The sequence below is a fragment of the Sturnus vulgaris genome, chromosome 1 (assembly GCF_052056855.1).
Source record: "Sturnus vulgaris isolate bStuVul1 chromosome 1, bStuVul1.hap1, whole genome shotgun sequence".
Classification (NCBI taxonomy): Eukaryota; Metazoa; Chordata; class Aves; order Passeriformes; family Sturnidae; genus Sturnus; species Sturnus vulgaris.
Window position 1 is genome coordinate 146,631,451 of NC_142243.1, and position 20,966 is coordinate 146,652,416.

General features: G+C 46.2%; 1 long non-coding RNA gene across 6 annotated transcripts in view; it reads left to right on the plus strand.

Moving 5' to 3' along the window:
• Nucleotides 1-20,966, plus strand: part of LOC106860581 (uncharacterized) — a 154,964-nt gene that overhangs the window by 85,389 nt on the left and 48,609 nt on the right. For all 6 annotated transcript variants that reach the window (XR_015808524.1, XR_015808525.1, XR_015808526.1 and 3 more), the window contains one exon: nucleotides 8,100-8,456. This is a non-coding gene — a long non-coding RNA (uncharacterized LOC106860581). The remainder of the gene's footprint in view (nucleotides 1-8,099; nucleotides 8,457-20,966) is intronic.

A 20,966-nucleotide genomic window follows, 5' to 3' on the forward strand; every position in this document is an offset into this window, starting at 1 on the left:
GATGCTGCATCAGTGTGTACCTGCAGCGTCCCTTGTTAGCTCACAGCTCTCATCTCATATGCAAGAGAGGATGCTAACAACAGCTGGGTCCCCAAAAGGTGTTTTCCTGTAAATCCTGGAGACAAATCCTGGAGAACTAATGGGAGGTGACTGGCTGCAAACTTGTGGCCGGAGGAAGATGGATGGTTTTGAGCAGGGGTGTTGTGACCTGAAACTTAAGCCTGTGACTGGGTCACTGCCCTTCTTTCAAGTTGTTTTCATTGGGCTGGAAGCTTTCTTGTTATGCATGGAGTTGCATCCAGGGAGGATCTGAAAGGTCACTTAACCCTTTGCCTCACAGTGAAAGCAGAAAGAAATGATAATACAATAAATCCAAAGCAATCCAACTATCCTCCAAAAAGAAAAAAAGACCCTGAAAGCTGAAAAAGCCACAAAGGAGGATGCTGGGTTTATATTGCTTGTTCACCAAACAACCTGCATCTGGGTTGAGGTTGCAGTGAAGGTTTATACAGAAATTCAATGCCATTTGGGATGTAACACAGGTAATAGCATTTTTTTCCCTCTTCTCTCCTCCCTTCATCTTTGCTCTAATGCGTTTGACTGAATTACAGTGCAAATCCATGGCTGTATAAATACCAAGTGAGGGAGAAAGAAATGCAGCAGAAACCACAGGCATTGTTTAGGTGGTTCTTTGATGTATTTGGCCCATGAATATAAACTGTTAGCCTTGTGGGATGGTTTTGGGCTAAAAGGGGCTTGAGACTGGTTTGTTGGGTGCCTTATAAAAACACTTCACAGACATTTGACTTCCCATCCTTTCTCTCTTGATGTGTGTGCCTTGCAGAAAAGGTGCTTGTACTCCCAGCTCCCAAAATTAAACCCCTTTTACTGCAGAAATACTGTTTGGGATCCACAACTGTTCATACATTGAATGCCTTGAAGGATGTAAGTCCAGGTTCTGTTACTGCCAGACCCATGTTCTACATTAGCATCTTAGCTTTAGCTTTAGCTCAGGGCAGATCTTGCAGCTTAGGTTGGAGTCAGGAGTGGGACCGTGCTGGCAGTGGTGGGTCTGCAGTGATGAAGGAAAGGACAGGGCGATTTGGCAGCTGGGCTTGTTTGTTTGTTTGTTTGGGAGTGCAGGGGGAGGACTTCTCTGTGATGCTTGGCAATAAATTTGGCCTGATACTTAAGTACCAGTTCCCAGGAAATTGCCATCAGAGTAATTAGCGTGTGCTGACTTATTTGTACAGTGATAACAGCAGGAAAGTATTGAAGCAGGAAAAACAAACACATTATTCATTTGAACCTTCAATCCACAGCCTTTACCTGACAGTTCACTCTTTGCAATACACAGGTCTATTTTTAAGCTTCCAAGTCAGGAGAGCTCTTTTTTAATTTTTGTTTTTCATTTTGGTCTTTATTTTGCTGACATAAATTGGAAATGAATCTGTGCTTAGAGATAAACAAATCCAATTTTAAAATAAACCTTTTGAATACCAAAGACTCTGTGGAAGTGCTGAAGTCTCAGTACAAGGCTCTTGAGACTTGTGCCCTTGCAAATGGGATGAGGGTGCTGCAGACAGCAGCTGGGGTGGGCAGGAGGAGCTCCCTGTGCAGATGTAGCTCTGGGTAGTGGAATGCCATCCCAGTTTCTATCAAAGGCATTTGGTGTGAGCATCTTCTTTAGCCCGGGTTTCCCTGCTTGGTGGTGAGTGCTGCTTAGCCAGCCAGGTTTGAATTGTCCTTTGAGAGGTGAGCACTGAGGAGCAGGTTTAGTAACTTGGGTAATAATTATTGTTAACGAGACTGTGGGAGCGTGGACAGGGTCACAGGAGTCTGTGGTTGTGAGGCATCTGAGGAGGATATTTGGGGAAGGGCAGCCTTCTATGTGTGAGTATATGGAAAAGATGGTAAGAGAGCAGGAGATGTTTGAGGTGTGGGGGGAAATGGGTCTGGAGAAATGTGTGGATTCACCTTGGAAGGGAAACAACGGGGATGAAAGCATTAGCTCTGCCTTTCCTTTCCTTTCCTCCCCTGTCCTGCTCACCAGCCACCCACAAAAGAAATTCTGTGCCAGGCACTTGTGCTAAATCCTTTGAAAGCTCCTCTTCTCCTTTGGCGATTATGAATACAGAAAAAAGGGTGGAGGCAGAAGACAGGCTGTCTGCAGGGGAAGAGCAGAGAGGCCCCAGGGTTTCTCCTGGAGATGGATTTTTTGAACAGCTGAGGAAATCAGGCAAAGCACCTCCCGCAGCTAGCAGCTATATCACAAGCACCCCGGCCTCAAATGCAGTGCAGATAAACCAGAGTTAAAGTGCCTTTTTTAAATACCAAAGGCTTTCAAGTATCTGAGCCAGCCATCAAAAAGGTGACTTGCCATCTCCATATCTTGAGCTCTTTGCATGGAGCCAGCGTGCCTCCATGGAAGGTGGGGCTTAGGCAAACACTAGCAGTACTGCTCAAAGCAAAGGTAGGAGTGAAACTTATGACCTCCCTTATGCAAGATTCAGACTGGGTGACCCAATGGTCCTAAAGTCTTTTGGAGTATTTGCTATGGTTTGCAGCCCCAAAAGTTCATCTCTATCCCTGGTTCCCCCTTTATTTTCCAGCTACCAAGTGCAGGTTTAGGGTTGGTGGAGGCTGGATTTTGACTGCAGCCTCCAGGGTTCCTAGGGAGCAATAGTAGCTTCTTGATTTTTGTGCCACAGGTTAGTTACACTTTTAATTCTACAGCTGTCACAGTAAGCCCCCCACATTTTTAAGCCCTAAAGGAAGAAGAGGCAGGAGTGAGGGAAGGTATTGCAAATGCACAACCATGAACCAGTACCATGATGATGAAAACTGCAAACAAACCAGGCAGGAGCTGATGTTTGCAGGGAGGGCTTTCCAGCTCATTTAGAGAGAATGTAGTCAGGGACTATGTCCTGGGATATGCTTTTGAGGCTTAGAGGAACCCAGCAGATGTGAAGATCCTGGAATCAAGAAGCACAAAGAGAACCTGCAAGCATAATTATGATAAACATCAATGGGTAGTTTCAGAGGGTCGGAGCTGGGAGCTTCATTCCTTTGGCTCAAGATCTTGTAGTCAGGAAAGTTTTGTGTGCCTTTTATAGAGCCACAGACTGGCCCAGACTGGAAAGGATTGTCTGTTTCAGTCTTTTGTGGGAAAGGGAGCCAAGGTGATTGTAGCAACCTTGTCCATTTGTGTCTTGAAGACCTCCAGTGGTGGAGACTCCACCATCTCCCTGAGGAGGTTATTCCAATGAGTGATTTTTTTCTCACTGTAAAATGCTTATTTCTTACATTATGCTTTGTTTCTGCCCTGTGAGTGTCATTTTTTTTACTAGCTTTTGTCTGGATATGATTTTTCCTAGTTTTTTTTAGCTGGGAAAAAAACATCAGACATCTAGATGTGGGTTTCTTGGTTTAAGAGCATCTTATTTTGCTGCTTGTGGTATGGATCTGGCACTTTTGCTGCTCTTCAAAATCCACATCTGGGTAGTGATGGGATGCAGGGGACCTTTGGATGGGGCAGGGATGTCTGGGGCTGGACAAGCCCGGCATAAGCTGATAATGAGACATCTTGTTCGTTGTACCACCAGTAATTGAGCCTCTTCTTCTTTGTACCACATTGATTTCTAGGCTTTAAGGTCATTGTTTAGTCTGACCTGCTGTATAACAGAGATTCCTTGAATTAATTTCCACTCTGCAGTCAGCAGTCGTGAATGGAATCAAGCATACATTTTTAGGGGAGCAAGAGATACAAGGTGGAAGCATCCCATCTTATTTTAAAAATTGCCAGTGCTGAATCCTTGGCCATGCCAATTGGAGGACTTTTCTTTCTGTTAATTACCTACAATATTGAAAAATGGTGTCGCTGTTTCTGGTTTGTTTTCTGTTGAGCTTCAACTTTCAACCTTTGGTCTCGGTATGCCTTTGTCTGGCAGGCTGAGAGCACTCTCTGACAGGTACCTACAGGCTGCGAGGTGCCTTTTAACTTTCTCTTTGATTGACTTCCTTGAGCTCCTTGCTACAAGCCTGGGTTTGTTCTAGTGGTTGTCCTCTGAACTCTCTCCAGTTTTTCCAGCAGTATTCTTGAAGTGTGGGCACAAGTAAGAAACCTCACACTCCCATCAGCTGTGCCAGCCCAAGGCCTGCAGATAACAGGGCCTCTGCTGGTACGTGACATCCCTCTCTGTGGAGCCCAGCACCATGGACCTGCCTTGCGAGCTCACGTTGGGCTAATTATGCCTCTTACCTCAGCCAGTCCTGTAGGTCTTGTATGTTTAAAAAGTTTCCATGCACCCATTTCTTTAATATGCCAAACGTCTCTTTAATCTTTTTGATTTTTTTTTTTCTTGGTTTGTATTCTGAAAGGAGCTTTAGTCCAACCTTTCTCCCTGTACCAACCACACGTCAAAAATCTTTACAAAGCTGAGAGCTGTTAGGAGTGTGTTATACAGAGCTGGGGGAAGGAAAGTAATTCACAAGAGGGAAATAACACTGAGATGTATCTCCAGTGCATGGTGGGAAAAGATGCATACCACTGGCTCCAAAGTCCTGCAGGCTCTTTTGACCTCTTCAGATTTTGATGGGTTGTGTTCTCCCATGAAGATTAACCATGGAGATGGTTAACCTGCAAGCCCTGTGCCAGTCAAACCTGTCACTGCTGGCTCTGGAGTGTGGCACCAAGCTTCTTGCCTGGGGGTCGTGGGCTGACTGCTCCCATTGGGGGTTTGGGTCAGTGCTGGTGAATTTCTAGATGCTAGACCCAGAGAGTTAAGTGTATTTCCAACAGAGGTATTTTTATTATTGATTCTGTGTTGCTTCTTATGTATAATGATTCAGAGGAAACAAAGGTGTTGATCTGATGGGGAACCTAGAAAGCTTTTTTGGTAATAACATCCAGATGTTCCCTTAGCACATCTGCTTAAGCCACTGTTGAAGTCAATGCCTTCAGCAGTGCTGCTGGTGTGTTTTACTGCCTGCTGCTGTGTGTGATGCTAATTTATGAGTAATGCAGAAATGGAGGAGGGGGAAGTTTAGCAGCAGAAGCAAGGACAACCATCTGCCAAGGAAGCGTGGGAAAGGAAGGCAATCCAGACTGTAACCCAAATTATTCTTGCTTTTACAATTTGTGTAGGGTATGTGGAAGTACTCTTGCATGTAATTGTAAGTACTGTGCCCCAGGTTTGCCTGGTTACAGGTCACTGTGTACCTGTGCTGTTGCAACTCAGCCATGTGGGCAAGACATTTGTCTGTCTGAACATTGGCTTCAACTGAGAGCAGGGCAAGCCCTCCTTGTGCAGTGACTGATGTGTGAAAAGATACTCCTGCCTGTGCCCTCATTAGTAGGAAGCTGTTTCTCTCCCTGGTTGTATCTGTTTAGCACTTCAGCACTGCCTTGCTAATCCCTGTGTCAGGATTGTCAGCATGCGGTGTTCCTCCAGGGAGGGTCAGCTTTGGGACAGCTCAGCTGCCTCATGCCAGGGCTTTGGGCAGCCAGGATGCTACTGGGAGCTGTGCTTTTAATGTCACTGTGTCAGCACTGTGCCCTGCCCAAGGGAATGCTGCCAGCAGCCTGAGGATAGCGTTCCATAATTCCCAGTGCTCTGAGCTGTGCAGTGCCTTTCTAGGCTGCACACTCCAAGCTCTGGGTCACAGCCCTTCCGACATGGGCTCAGATCTGGTGAGCACTGTAGCTCCTTACACCATGCTGCTCTTCCTCCCACTTCCTCAGTGACTTCTGGCTGGTTTTCAGTGTCACAGAGAGCAGAGCAGACCAGTTTGTGGTGCTCACGGCAAAGTACTGACATGGACCTGGTCTGAAAGGTGATGGCAACCACAAGGTCTTTGAAGAAGAAAAGAATCTCATCTCTCCATTTGAAGGCTAGTGTGTCACCTCCCTCCAGAGATGGTGGAGTGACATTGGAGATTATGCAGGTTAAAATGGGGGAAGAAGGTGGAAATGTGTGGTTGGGGTGTGGCAGAGCTCTTCTGTGAGGAGGAGATGTTGGTGTGGCAGGTGCCTGCGAGATGAATGGCCCAAAGAGGTAGATCTCATCCTATTCCTGTCTCTTCCTCTCTAATGAGTGACACAGCTGAGCTGAGCACCATGAGCTGGCCAAGGATGGACCATCAAGTGCTCTTGGGTACTTGTCAGAGAGCTCATAGCCCAGCTGGGTGATTCACAGGATGGAGGTGGACACTGTATAGCCTCAGAGGAGCCTGCAGCACCTTGGTTTGTGTGTGTGCTCCTTCAGAGAGTAAAGACCCTGCAACAGCACTGCAGGTCTTGAAGCAGGAGAGGCAGTGTGGTCTGTAAATGTTTTTCACATGAACACAGAAAGCAGCAAGAGGTGGTCAGAGAGACACGTTTCTGGAGCTGTGGATGACATTGCCATGCTCATGACTTGGGGCCCATCTTGTTTCCAGTAGCCATCTTCTTAGCTGTACCTCCCATGCTCCTGGAGCGTGCCAGAGCCATTTGATCCACCACATCAGCTATGATCTTGTCTCTTCTGGCAATGAACCCTGCTGCTTGCTTCCCTAGCAAAGGTGTGTTTGAGCATCAGTGGCTTTGTACCTCCTGTGCCACATCTTGCACCCAAGGAAGTGGGTGCTTCAGCAGCATAGACCAGCTTTCCTGCTTCTCTTAGAATGATACCATAGAAAGACCTGGGCTGGAAGAGCCTGTAGAGATCATCTATTCCAACCCCTCTGCCATGGGCAGGGGCTCCACTTTGCTGTTTGTAACTAGGAATATTAAATCTGGGTAGGACCAAGCTTCCACTAATATGAGAAAGCTCTTCTTTTATCAGGCTAAATTACAAGTTATTCCCAGCTGCCTCCTAAGCCTGAGTTAGTTTCTATGTCAGCAGCCCACCCTGGCAATCCTTCTCAGTTGGTGGGTTGGAGTTAGTTTGCAGGTCCTCCCTAATGGGATGGGGCTGCTGGCCTCTTTTCTGCAGCTCTTCCATCCCAAAGGAACCTTGTAGACGTCTCCATTGTGATTATTTTCCATCTCTTTCAAATGTCCCCTGAACACAGATGAAGGCTGCTTCTTTTTTTCTCAGGACCATTACATTGGGCTGCTTGTGTCTGGCCAGTGTCCAGTGGAGGAGCTCCTGAACATCATGGAAGTCTTTAGTTTAGATAAAGTACCTAAATGCTGTGTTTCCATTTCTTTCTGCACGCAAAAAAAAAAAAATGCTATTTTTGATAAAACTTAGAATTTAATCTAGATGTGATTTCTGGAGTTGTTCCTGCCTGCTCAGTGGAGCAGTATGTTATACCCAGCAGAACTATCTCTTCATTAGTATTAATCAACACACAGTGTAGTCATTTTGCTAGTCTGTGAGAGTCTGTAGTTGAACACTTACATTGTCTTAGGGCAGAATTTACATATAAAGCTAACTATATTGTCTTGTGTTTTAAAATCCACCTAATTTGATTAAAGTAGCTCAATGTTTCCTTTGTCTGCATTTGAGCTGACTTACTTTGTCACTAATCCCGTGTCCTATTGCAGTTCAATGCACCCTCAGGAGACAGTCAGCTTCAGTAAATCCTCCTTTTTGGGAAAAGTATAGTAAAAATTTGGAGTGGGTTGGCTACTGACAGTACATCTAAACTTTCTGATGCCGTCTGCATTTTGGTTTGTATTTGAAAGGAGTCTTTGTTTCTAATGGAAGTTATAATACAAAATGTAAAAGTTTGTGACTCCAAAGGGAAATTGTTGAAACAAAATGCTTCAAGTCAAAATGAGTTTCAATACATCAACCTTCAAAATTTCAAGTTTTTTATATTTCTTTCCACTTATTCAGAATGGTAGGAAAAAAAACCAAAAAACAAGATCTTTAAATCCCACAAGGGTGATAGAACTAGATTTCTCAGCTTTCTTTAACATCTCTTAGTCATCTTCTGTTGGCTGAATCTTGAGGCAACAAGATATTCTTTTGTCAGTGCTGCAAGGTCAGGGTGTCCTGTGAAGGGTGAAGCAGACATCACTCTCTTGGTACTAATAGAAATCATGTATAAAACCTGAAGGTTTGTCAATCTGTCCTAATCCAGATATTAAAACTGTGCTTTCTTTATAGGTGTATCCACTGTTTGGATGATGAAACTTGGTGACCTGCAATTTGGCTTGGATTACAGTATTTCAGAAGACTTTCTGAACTTGCAGGCAACCCTCCCCCTAGACTTTGGGGACAGAGGAGCTTAAATTTGCATTTCCAGTGTTGCACAAGGAGAAAGGAGTTGGCTTCTTTGCCCAAGTAATGAAAATCAATGCTGTGTTGCTCTTGGAAGAAAGAAGAAAAGCCTGGCATATAGATCTTGGTTTAGAGACAGATTTTGCCTGGAAAGAGTGTGCCTAGGGGAAGATACAGGAAGAAGAGGTGATGCTGCAAGCCAGCTTCCTAACCCTCCAAGTGGGACTGAAGCTTTGTAATAAGGTACAAAAAAACCAAAAGCAAAATATTTTCTTTCCTTCGTACCTCACTGAAATATCCATCAGACAAGAAGTGAGATGAGTAATGAGTCCATGCATTGAGTAATCTCTCCTACTGCCCCCGTTCTCTGTCCTGTTCCCCTGGCCACTTCCCACGTCCTGCATCACCCATGCCTTGAGCAGGCTTCATGTAAAAATCATCAGCAAATCTCAACTGCCTTAGTTGTCCACCTGTCCAAGACTTAAGTTTTCAAGCATCTCTGCTCAAAAACACACACACACACACACACACACACACACACACACACACACACAAATCATGTTGTTTCTGGAGGATGCTTGTGCCTTTACTTTATGCCTGAGGAACTTGCTGCTCTGTTGTTGGCAGAGAGGATGACAGGTCCCTCACACTGTTTGCACTGCACTCTTTGCGGCTCCAGAGCAAGACAGTGATATGTTTTCCAAACTGATGAGATAGAGAGAGAACTGAAATGTATGGGCTTATCACATTGCTTTGTGTAAAGCCACAAGAGGAGAAAGGCAGGAAACAGAGCAAAATTACCTGTTTTCAATTTACTGCCTTTGGAGAACTGAAAAACATTGGTGGTGGAAAATAAAGCTTAATTTAGTTTTTATCTTCTTTCCTGCTACGCATGTTTTTCCTCATAATTATGCATGGTCCCGTGTTGGACCCTGGGCTCTGGAGTGCTGGAAGCATTCCTTGGAGGAGAAGGATGGCAGAGGGGTGTCAGGCTTGGTCTATTCTAGTGATACAGCTCCATGGGCACGGGAGACAGAGAGCTTTCCTCTGCTGCACTTCCTGCACTCCGTGCACTCTGAAGGCTGTGTGGTGGAGAGGGTGGAAAGGGTTCACCAGACGCTTGCTCTGAGTATGTGTGGTATGCATGATGTTGCCATGAAAGCCATGCCAGTGTGTGCATGGGTACCTGTACTGTCACAGCAATATTCCCTAAAAAATTTGACAATGATAAAAAATGCTGAACTGAACTCCACTGAGGTGAAAATCCCTCCCTTTTCTTCAGATCAGAGATTTCCTGGCTGTCCCTCACCCTTGTGTCTCAGCACTGAGCTGGAAGGACCATCACTTTGTATTAGAGATTTTTAACCTCTGTGACTCTTTCAGTTGTTGGTTTAACTGCTCTTTTTTCCAGTGAGAATGCCAGTGACGTAGGCAGATACAGTGATGGGAAGATACCACTGTCTAGGAAGCAACAATGGTTTCACATCTATGAAGGAACTATGACTAAGTGTGTAGCTGCTACCTTTTTAAAGCAGATTTGAATCAGAGAGATTCTGGGTCTGCCCCAGTTCATTGGAAGACACAAATTTAAGCATTTGTTCGTTAAGCCTAAGTTTCTGTTTCAGAGTGGATATTTAGATTTTAATCTTGCGTTTGAAATTTTGCCATTTAAAGGTGAGATGAGAAAATGTGTGATACACATTGGACAGCAGCCACACTGTTAAAGATGAAAGGGAATAGAAGTGGCTGTACAGAGGAGAGTGAGACCATCTAGTTTGATATCTCCCTTGGTGATAGCTGAGAGAGGAAAGAGTATAAGAAAGAGTGCTCTAGGAATGAGCTTTCCTCAGCAGATCCCTGCAGAATCCAGTGGGTAATGTGCTAAGCATTTCTTGGAAGTGTCCTTTATGTCCCTTTGTCTCCATGGATCAGATGCTCCTGTCATGCTCAGGTTATGGAGCTCATTACTCTGAGCCAAGCCATGCAGTCTCTGGCCCAGTATTGTGTTTATATGGATTAGCCAAGGGTCACCTAAATCAGAAGTGCTATGTTGGATTCGGCCAGGGGACATCACAGCAGCTGGTGGGCTGAAGGTCCTGCTCTAATGACCAGGAGATTGGAGTTCACCCTCAGTCCTGTGCAATTCTGTCATTTAACCCCTCCACTTCTTCCCCTGGGACGCACCAGTCATGTGTGGGTGTGATTCCTGTGTAACAAATAGGATTTAATGAGAAGAACAGACCTTAGAAAATCCCGTGCAGCTCAGTCTTCAATTAGTCGTGTAGGACTGTTGTCATCTTGGTGGCTTGATGCTTAAAGGAGGGAGATATAACCCCTTGTATCTCACAGGAGCCTTTTCCAGGTCTCCAAAGAAGAATAGAGTGTAATTTGGCACTTATTATTTCATTGCATCAGCTTTTCTGGGTCTGGGAGTGCTCTTAGCACAAGCAAATAAATTACCCATCTCATTTTGCTGCATGCACTGCAGCCAGCCATATGTTTGAGGCTGATAGAGATTCTTATCTCATGGGCTAAAATTACTGAATGGAGGATGACATTTCTTATCAAGGGCTTTGCTGAATCAGAGAGTGGCCCTGGCACCGAGCTCTGAGACACTGCTCCTCTTTGTCCAGCCTCCCGGCCCAGCAATAAATGGATTTGTGTCTGTAGGTCAAAGGTGCTTGTGTCAAGGTTTTGTTGCAGATGGAAGCTCTGACAATTGTCCATGTGCCTGGGAGGATGTGGGGTTGAGGAGGGGAAGTGAGAATGTTCATATGACTAAAACAGAGCATCACAGAGCTGGGCAAATATATATCTACTTAGAAATCCTTGTATGCACAGGCTTCACATCCAGGGGCTCCTTTCTCCCAGAGGGACAAAGGCTTTGCTTCCAGTCTGTGGTGTAAAAAGCCATCCCCTCCTACTGACAGCAACAACTTTTCTCCAGACTCAGAGCTTGCATCTCTCCATCCTCACACCCATCTCTTTAAGAACAGGTTCTTTTCCTTCCTATCTTTCCATTTCTGTCTTTGGAGGTTACCTGGTAGCCACTGATGAGTCAAGGGGTTGTCTGGTTGGTTATCAGGTAGAAGAGGGTCAGGGAAGCTTCTCCCATCAAGTCCAAGCACCTTCTTTTTGCCTTGTCTTTGCCTCTTAGAGTAGAATTGGCAACATGGGATGTTCAGCTTCTGCAATGCATCTGGGCAAAGCTGTGGATGGAGAGTGGAGGGACTCTCCAGTTGCCTTGGTGAACTCCCTAACTGAGCACTGTCCACAAAGGCAGGTTTGTTCCTAGGAGTCCTCCTGGTCAGGAAGCAAGACTAGCTACCCACCCAGCCACACAAGCATGGTCAAACTTCCTATAAGAGGTTCCTAGGAAAGGCGTCTCTGAATTAGCACTTTTTTTTCCTTGCAGGAGGGTGTCTTCCAGAGGACAATACTCTTGTAGTGTTGTACAAAGGGCAGGGTCATCCCAAATCAAAATAAATCTGATAAAACACTGTCTATGATGGGGAGAGACCTAACGTGCAGCATCAATTTCTTCTGCTAAGTGGTCTCAAATGAGTTTTTCAGTTTATCTGTGACCATGGCAAGGTATTTCACTTCCTCTTTAATTACAAGTATCTTCAAGCTGGCCTGTGGCAGCCACGTAATGTACAGCAGGAGATCAAGTCCCTGGTGTCTAGCAGAAGCCATTCTTTAGGTCAGTATAAGAGTGGTACTATGCCCAGTATGGTGAGGACATTGTGGCAGAATAGTGGGACATTGTCCTCCTGTCTGCACCCTTCCTGGCTCAATCCTGGCTCTTGGAAGCATGGGGCATATCTTTGAGTGATGCTGTCCAGGGAAGACCACTTTATTTCAGAGCCAAACTACCAGCACTGTTTTCTGCAGTGCCCCTGAGATGCCCAGAGATAAGAGCCCTCTGTGGTGTGGCAGTGGACCAAGGCTGTGCTCTCATTGACTCCTGGGGAGGCTCCTCTGCCGTCTGCAGCAGCCATCAAGAAATGCTGGGGCTGATGAGTGCAGCATTCCCAGAGTGCCCCATCTCCCAGGAAGGGTGGCAGGGGTCAGAGAGCACCCTTCTTGTGGATGTGCAGGCATCTTCCTCCTCTTGAAACAGCATCCACCTAATGCTGTTTCAGCCTGATTTTCAGGTTTTTCTATGTCCTTCCTCCTGCATTCTGATGGTGCAGCCCAGCGTCCATCACAGCTTGCAGCTTGGGGGTCCCAGGCACCTGCAGGTGCTGTCACATGTGGGCTGGGTACTCCTTCCTTCAGACCTTTTCTCTTGACCATTTTCCCCCTGAATCATGCTGAATCACCCCGACCTCAGTGGAGCAACCCCAGGCCTGCCTGTCAGCCTCTGGCCCTGCACCAGCAGTTGAGCAACCACTGCCCTGAGGTCATGCTGGGATGGAGGTCTCCAGGGCAGTGGATGATCAGCTAGTCCTTGGGCTTCGATCCGCAGCAGTGTCTGCATGCCATCACACCACAGTCATGCTTTCCCAGTACCTGGCTCCTGCTGAGGTGGCTGTTTATTGCCTGTTTGCCTTGGATGCAGTGCTCTCCTGTCCTGTGGGAACAGGGGTTTGCCTCAGTGGGGGATTGGGGAGGTTATGGGGACATGCTGTGTTTAGGGCGAGTGACGATCTGAGGTGACCAGCTGGTAACTCCCAGTTGTAAGCCTGGCCTGTTCAGCTGAGTGTCTGCTTTTAATACAATTGCAGGATCATGTTTGATTTGTTAAAAGAAAGAGCAGAGGGGTTTCCCTCTAACTACTGTCTGACCATTGTCTCAGCATCGTGTCTGGCTGTGATTTCTGCATTGCTGCAGATAACCTCAGTGAGCTGGACTCTGGCAGTGCACTCAGTGTGTACCTTGCATACCCACGGAGTTCACCCCAGATGCCCACAGCATGCACCCTACACACTCACACTAAGCATGCTGCACACCCAGGACAGCAGCCCATGCACCCAGGGCATCATGGCATGTACCCCACACACCCAGCAAACCCAATTTCATGCACGCTTCAACCTTGTTGAGATTATGCCCTGGGTGGCAATGCTTGAGATGACAAGAACTCACATCTTTGCTTTCTGACCTTTGCTTTCTGCCCTTTGCCTAGACTGAGTTTGCAGTTTGAAAAAAAAAAAAAAAGCAAAACCTGTCATTTTATTCGTCAGCGGAGGTAATTTTTTTTCTAGAAGCTGCTAAGGCACAGTCAACCTGGAACCCACAGTGCCCTTACTAGAAACCATTATCTGGGTTAGACTGACACACATAATGGGAAGGTGGAAGTGACTCTAGCACATGGCTGGAACATTGTTAATGCCCAGTGTTAGTCCTGCTGTAATGCAGCTGTGGGTGATGGAGTGGCAGAGGCTTGTGGAGTAGCTACAGCCTGCTTGTTGGGGCTGCAGTTGATGGTGACTGCCAGATGTCCCACGTGTAGCTCTGGGAGTCTGGGAATGGGGACTGAACAGGCTGAACTTCCAAATATTCCCAAATACTCATATCCATAAATCTGTTCATCATAGATGCTGCCAGCCAGGTATGAGCTGTGGAGTATAGAAGAGTCTCCAAAAGTTGTGATCCGTGCTCAGAGCTTCCCAGTACTAGCATAGGCTTGTGCAAGCAGGGCAGGACGATCCAGCAGAAATACATTACACACGGGGGAAAAGCAGACTGGCTTGTTCCCTGCCATTTTGAGAAAGCCAGAATACATCTTTTAGAAGAGGAGTCTTCAGTAAAAGTACTTGGGAGCCTCTCCTTCTGACTTAGGTGTCTTGAAAACAGAGCCTGCTTTCAGAGGTGCTGTGGGCAAGCCCTGTGCCCTGCACCTTGTGCTTGATCAAGCAAAGCCTCAGTGCCAGCTTTTCCCCATCCAGTTTCTGTCCTCAAGTCTTGTACTTGATTATCTTCCCATCTGATTTGTTACAGTAACAAGCAGCTCATTTAAGTAATTTCCATCTAGCTCTAATTAAGATTCTACATGCCTTTTTATTCCAGTGGAAAAAAAGGGGTTCCTCTTGATTGCTTTCGAGTATGGGAGTGTGCAGCCAAGTGCCCTTGACTTCAGCAGTGTTTAAGAGCATGTGTAAGTGCTTTCCTGATCTGAACCAAAACTGCAGTAAATCTTGACTACTCTCAGCAGGAGTCTTTCATCTGCATGAAGCTCTGTAAGTGAAGAAAGCATTGGCAACTCTTGGAGCCAACAGAAAGAATGTGTAAATCCTGGCAAGAAGGTGAATTACCGTGGAGTTCAAAGCATGACACGCTCCTTTATGTACTCTATCTTAGTTGTCAGGAGGGAGTTAGCTCTTAAAATGTGGTCCTGGGGATGGGGACTGAGTTATTTTGTGCTTGCTTTTGTGCTTTTGTGTTTTGGACTTTGCCAGGCATTCAGGAGAATGGGTGCTGCCCCATCCCACAAACTCCAACTGGCTGAGCATTGTGGGAGGAAGGATGAAGCTTCTCTGGAGTCTTTTATTTAGTTTGGTGCTGGAGGAGTAACTTTACAAAGCAGTCGGTCCATAGCTCAGGAAATATTTTCCTGCTGACCACATCCCTAGCTAGCAACTGCCCTCCCACTCCGGGAGTGAAGGCAGGAAGAGCAGAGTTCTAGCTGAAAGTCCTCTTTTTTCAAAATTAGTCTGATTTTTATTTTTTTAAGTACTCAATTGCTGGGTTATTCTTTGAGGTGTCTTTAACTGGGCTTTGCGGCATATTTCATGTTTTTGGCAAACTTTCAAGAAGGAAGTGTCTTAGTGATGCTGTACAACTCCAGAGGACTGCAGAGAATGCAGGCAGGTGGTAATGCCAGAAGGAAGAGATTAGAGGTCAAAATAAATGCAATTTATGCAAAGACTTCATGAAGAAATTCAGCCTGATGAGGGCATGGAGCAGCAAAACACCTTCTTAAGGAGAGACAGAGCATCACTGCTTTGCTCTTGTGACACGGGGAAGGATCCAGCTCTCTTCCCCAGGGGATGAGCTGGTGCATCTTTTCCATCTCTAATGTCTCTGCTTCCTCATATCTGATGTAAATAATTTATAAGGCTCGAAACGTGATCATGGGGCCGTCTGTGCAGGAGGAAGATTAAAGCCTGGGGCCAGCAGTGTGCAGGAGACCTGGTACCTAATGCAGTGCCTGTTCTCCATGGGCAGTATGCCAGGTGAACAAGTGCTGGATTAGTGCCTGAACCCTACCAGAATCATTCCACACAGTCCTTTTGTTCTTTCTATCCTTTTTTCCATGTCTCCTTCCCTCTCTCACACCCCCCGCCCTTATTTTTCTTTTTCTGGTCTTTTTTTTTTCATTCCTCCTTCTTTTTTTTTTTTTTTTTTTTCTCTTCTGTTTTTTCCTCTCTTCTCTGCTGTTTGCCACTACTCTATCTATGAAAAGTCAGCATCTCCTTTTTCCAGGCAGTTGTTTTTGGCTATAATTGAGCTGTGGGTATTCTGACCACGTAAGAAAGGGGTTGTCACTTCTGTGCAAGTCTGGCTCAACCTGGGGATGAAAAATCACTTGTGGACAGAGAGTGGAAGTCTGTGAAAAGCTGTGTGGTTGTGGGCTGAGAGGTGACTTGGAGAGCCCAAGTTCAACGCCTTTGAATTCAGCCTAAGTAGCCAGTGAGTGTCAGACCCGTGAGGCAGGGTCTGGTGTGAATAGCTGCAGAGCAAGTGCAGCAGAGTTTCACTGACAGGCCCCAGGACAGTTGCACAGGTGTTTCAAACTTTCTGGAAAGCAACACAATGTAGAGACAAATCTTGCTGGTTGTGTTGTTCCCTTGCTTGGCAGACTTGCTCCTCACCTGGAGCTCCAGAGATTGAGGGAAGACAAAACAGAGTCCTTTAGCCATTCTGAAGGAGCAGCCAGAGGTATTGATCAAATAGATAAATAGAGCCCAAACTCCAGATGTGGGCTCACTGCCAGGAGAGCTGCTTTTATCTACTCTGGTGTCCCAATGGAGCACCTCTGCTGTGAGGTAAAACAGAGACAGTTTGGGTTGTTCAGCATAGAGAAGAGAAGGTTCTAGGAAGACCTTAGAGCACCTGCTAGTACCTAAAGGGGGCTACAAGAAAGCTGGAAAGGGACTTTTTACAAGGGAGTGATAGGATAGGGGGAAATGGCTTCAGACTGAAAGATGGCAGTTTTAGGTTGGACATAAGGAAGCAACTTTTTACTGTGAGGTGGTGAGGCACTGGCAACAGGTTGCCCAGAGAAGTTGTTGGTGCCCCATGGCTAGAAGGGTTCAAGGCTAAGCTGGGCTTTGAGCAACCTGGTCTAGTGGAAGATGTCCCTGCCCATGGCAGGGGGGATTGGAATTAAAAGATCTTTGAAGCTCCCTACCCAAACTACTTTGTGATTCTTGGAATCCTGCAAGTTGTGATCTCCTATTTCAGTTGATCCATTTGTATTGTTTGAGAGGGAAGAAACATGACATTTTCAGTCCATTCAGCAGCAGGGACATGCTCGTGCCAAGACACCACTGGCAACTGCTGCAACTCAGAGGTGGCAGGTCCATTAGAAAGGTGGAGGAATGGCTGAGCCCAGAGCCTGAGTGTAGCATCCCTTCACCTCCACAGGTGAGCTGGATCAAAGCACCTTAAAATGCCCTGGACAAGCGTCAGTGAACCTACAGAAATATTCTCTCAGAGTATCACTCCTCTCTGATTCTCCAGGAAAACATGTCAGCCTACCAAATGCGACAAGAGTCAACAATAGTTACATTTATTAGGGACATTTGCTGACTTAATCTCTCCTTGGCTTGATCTTGGCATCTCTTGCTCTGCTTGTGGAGAGCTCATTTAAATTTAAAGTTGCTTGTCCCTGTACCTGGGTGGCTGGTCTTGTCAGTCTTCCTCGTGTCACTCATGGAAGTAAATTGTAAATAAATTTTTAAACTCAGGGCTTTCATTACATCATATTTAGCAGCATGGTCTCTTTTTTGTACCATCTCAAATTTGTCCTTCAAATAACACACATAATTTTTAGCATCATTTCAAATGCTGCAATAATGTTATTGTAGACTGAAGTATTGTAGCTATTTATAAGAACAGGATGCTCTCAGTTTCCTGGGACTGTACAGTATTTTCATTTTTTGGCTTCTCTTTGAGAATTGTGTAAACCACTCTTTATTTTCAGCAAAGCATCTGTTTTAGCTTCGCGATTACTTTGTCTTTTAGACTGAAAGGGGCCTCAGAGCGTTTTAACCTCCTGCTTCCCCTGCCTTGTAATCCCCCCAGGGTTTGCCAGGCTCCTTCCCAACATGAATGGGGGGCCGGAGGGGGAGCAGGGAAAGGGGGATTTGCTTCCGATGAAGTCAGCCAGACTGTGTCCTGCGGGGGGGGGGGGGGGAGCTGGGAAGGACCCTTCATCCCCCACCCCTCACCCTCCATCCCTCACCCCCCATCCCTCACCCCCCATCCCTCGCTCAGGACGCTGCCAGTGCCGGATTAGGCAGCGCAGCCTGAGCTCGGAAGCCGGTGGTGACTTCACTCCCCCGCCGCTGACCTCCTCATGGGAAGCTTTTCCCAACAGGAAGATGCATGAGGTTGTTAAATACTTCCCAATGTCTGGCTGAAGTTTCCCCTTTCCTAATTTAATTTCACTTTGTTTGTGATTTAGGTGATTATTTAAGAAAAGAAAAAATCACTTTTTTTGACAGTTTATGTATTCTTTTTTCAGTTTAAACATCTTACTCTTAAGTAGATAAAAGTCCTTTGGTCTGTCACAGGTGCAGAGTGGATATTGGCTTTAGAGAGCAGCTCCATCTCCACAAATTGCTTTATCCCAATGTAAAGGGATGTTTTAGAGAAAATTAGGTCATATGTAGAAAAAAAAGAAGTGTGCTTGAAAAAGAAGGCTGCACCAGGCGTGTCTGTTCTTTTTTCCCACGGTCATAACTTGGTGCTGCCTTCTTTTCATGTTTCCATTGGTGGTTTGTGGAATTCCACCCCTGAGCATCCATCAGCAGCACAGACTCTCAGTGCTGGGCAGTCCTCGTGTGTCTGCCCAGTTCCTGGGCTGCAGCAGGGCTGCAGCTGAGTTCCTGTGAGCAGCAAAATGCAGGAGGGTGGGTCATCCCTCCTTCTGCTGTGGAGTTCTGTGGGAGATAAAACTCCTCACCCAAACCCAAGGAGGGTTACAGCATGGTAAAGCTGGAGCTTGAAGCCCTGCTCAAGTTCCAGCTTCTCCACCTTGGGCTAGATCTTCTCCCAGGGGTTTTGGAGCTCAGTGGGGAACTCAGGCTGTCTTGGGCCATGCTTGGCTCTGGAAGCATCTTTGAGTTGCATTGAGCTTCTGTTCTTGAGGGTAAAGGAATTTGTGTTCACTAGAATACACAGTAGGTGGCAGAAACCTTGAGAAATCTGGTACCATGAGAGCAAGGAGGAATGAGACTGCTCCTCCTTCCCCTCTCCATCCTTCTTCTTCCTGCTTGGCACTCTGCCTCTGGGACTCAACCTCCATTTAAGGGGGTGCCACCACTGCTCCTGGTCAGGAAGCCAGTTGTGCAGAGAGATGCTGATTTTGGAAGCCCTGTTAGATGTTTTTGTTCACTCATCTTGGAGATTAAGCGTGGGAACAGTTGCAGCCTGAGATGCCAGTAGCTGACAGTTGCATCTGACATATATTTCAATTTTTGTTATCTTCCTGCAGCTGTTTTCACAACACTCATATATGAAAGGTCCACTTATCTCACTCCTTCCATAGTAGAAAAGGCTAAAGAAAACATTCCTGTTTGTTTGTATTGAAACTGGTATGGTTTGTGGCTTTTATGTTTTCTTGCAGTGGTTTTTTTTTGTTTGTTGTTGTTTTTTTGGTTTTTTAAAATAATCTTAAACTCCTGAGCAGAAGGTTACAAAACACTAAAGGGCAGAGTCTTATCTCTTCTACATCAGTGTGAAAGTAGAACTGTCACTGACCGTGGGATTGCACTGTCTCATTTCAGAGGCATGCCCTCTGTTTTAAATAAATAGATGAATCCCTCTGCAAATGCACATTAATTTTCCACTCTCTTGTTTACTCACTAAGGTATGGTGCATTATAGCTATTAGGAGTCATGCAGGTCTCTTATAACACAGTATTTGCATCATTATTAAATATCTTTTGCTTTTATTCTTCACAGAAACAGCCATATCAGAGGGATAGATGTAGAGAGGTCAATTTGGCATCCTGGAGCAGTGCATTGAGCCACACAAATACAGCTTTGCATTTATGGACCAGGGGTTGCACACATCTGGCTACCCTGCCTGTAGCCAGCAGCACTGTGAAGTTTCAAAGAAAGCTGGAAGCTGGGGAGATGGAGCCTGCGTGGTGCCTGCAAGATTGGCCAGGTTTGGCACTGGAGCTTCTCTGGGACACGAGGGATTTGGGACACAAGCTGTGGCTCCTCGTGTCCCTTCCTTCTGATGGCTGGTGTGGTCTCCTGCTGTTCAGGAGATGTTTTCCAGCACAGCAGTGGTATTTTTCCAGCCTGGAAGGGTATTCAGGGTCTTGTTTGCTTTTGCTGTTTGACTGACTGGGAGGCTGCAGACTGGGGGAGGGAAGAGCTTGATTTTTCATGTGTGCTCTCAGGTGCTGGGCTGAGACTGTGCTTGTCTGGTGGGGAGGCAGAGGGGTTTATGATGTCATTACAAGTTTTTGTGTCTCTGGTCATTAGCTAGATGCAAATAATAAGATTTTTAGGTTGTCTAAAGTTTGCATGGAATAAGTGAGTCAGACGTTCCCCCTTTGCAATGGTCTTCCTATCTGCAGATCAGTGGCGGGCACTGAGGGCTTCACTTGACACTCTGCTCCAGCAGCTCCAGGTCAACTGGAAACCATTTCCAAAGGCTGCATTCCTTTGATCAGTGACTAGTGAACTCAGGTATTTAAGGTAAATGTTACAGCTTTCTGGGAACAGCCACCCGAGTTGCCACATAAATGGCATGAAATTATTGTCACGGAGCCAGTTCGGCTGACACAGGAATGTTTTACACTTGTGTGGAGATACAAGAGAAGACCCATCAGTGCTCCTAGATGCTGAGGAATTCAGCCCCTCAGCCTTTCTGAGAAGAGGTTTTCCTGCCTGCTTTGTAGTGTGAAAACAAAATACACAGATAAAGAGAATTACCCGAGATCATGCAGGATGCTGCTGGGCTCGAGATCAGAATCGTCATCCTCTGTGTCCCAGTTTTCACTCCATCTATTAATACACCACGCTATTTTTAGCCCTCTAAGTAGCCACGTTGTTTGTAATTAGCTTCCCTAATAACTGCTCTTCCATACGCTGCAGGACCCACCAGCGGAGCAGCACGCTTTTCCCAGCCAAGCTAAATACAAGGGTGGCTAATAAAAGGCATCCGCATTTCCAGTTGGTTGCTGCTGAGCAGACACGTGTCCTTGTAGCTCTTGTGATCAGTCAGCTGCCTAAACACAGCTCCTGTACTCGGGTTAAGGATGAGGTGTTGCTGCTCAGGGTTTCCGGGGCGTTCCCTTGCTGACCTTTCAAGAAAGTGAAGAAGCACGGTCGGGTCTCTCCCTCTCTCCAGAGTGTGCTGAGTCAGGGCTGCTGCTTTCGAAGAGAGGTGTAGCATCTCGTAGTGCCTAGAGCTGGAAATGTAATTAATGGCTGCAAACATCTTAGGTGATGGCTATAGTTACACCCCAAGAGAATTACTAGTTACTGTAGGGATTGGGAGGTGCACTTGGAGCAGCTGCATGGAGCTGAGTGACCAAACCAGATCCAAATCCAGCAGATGACT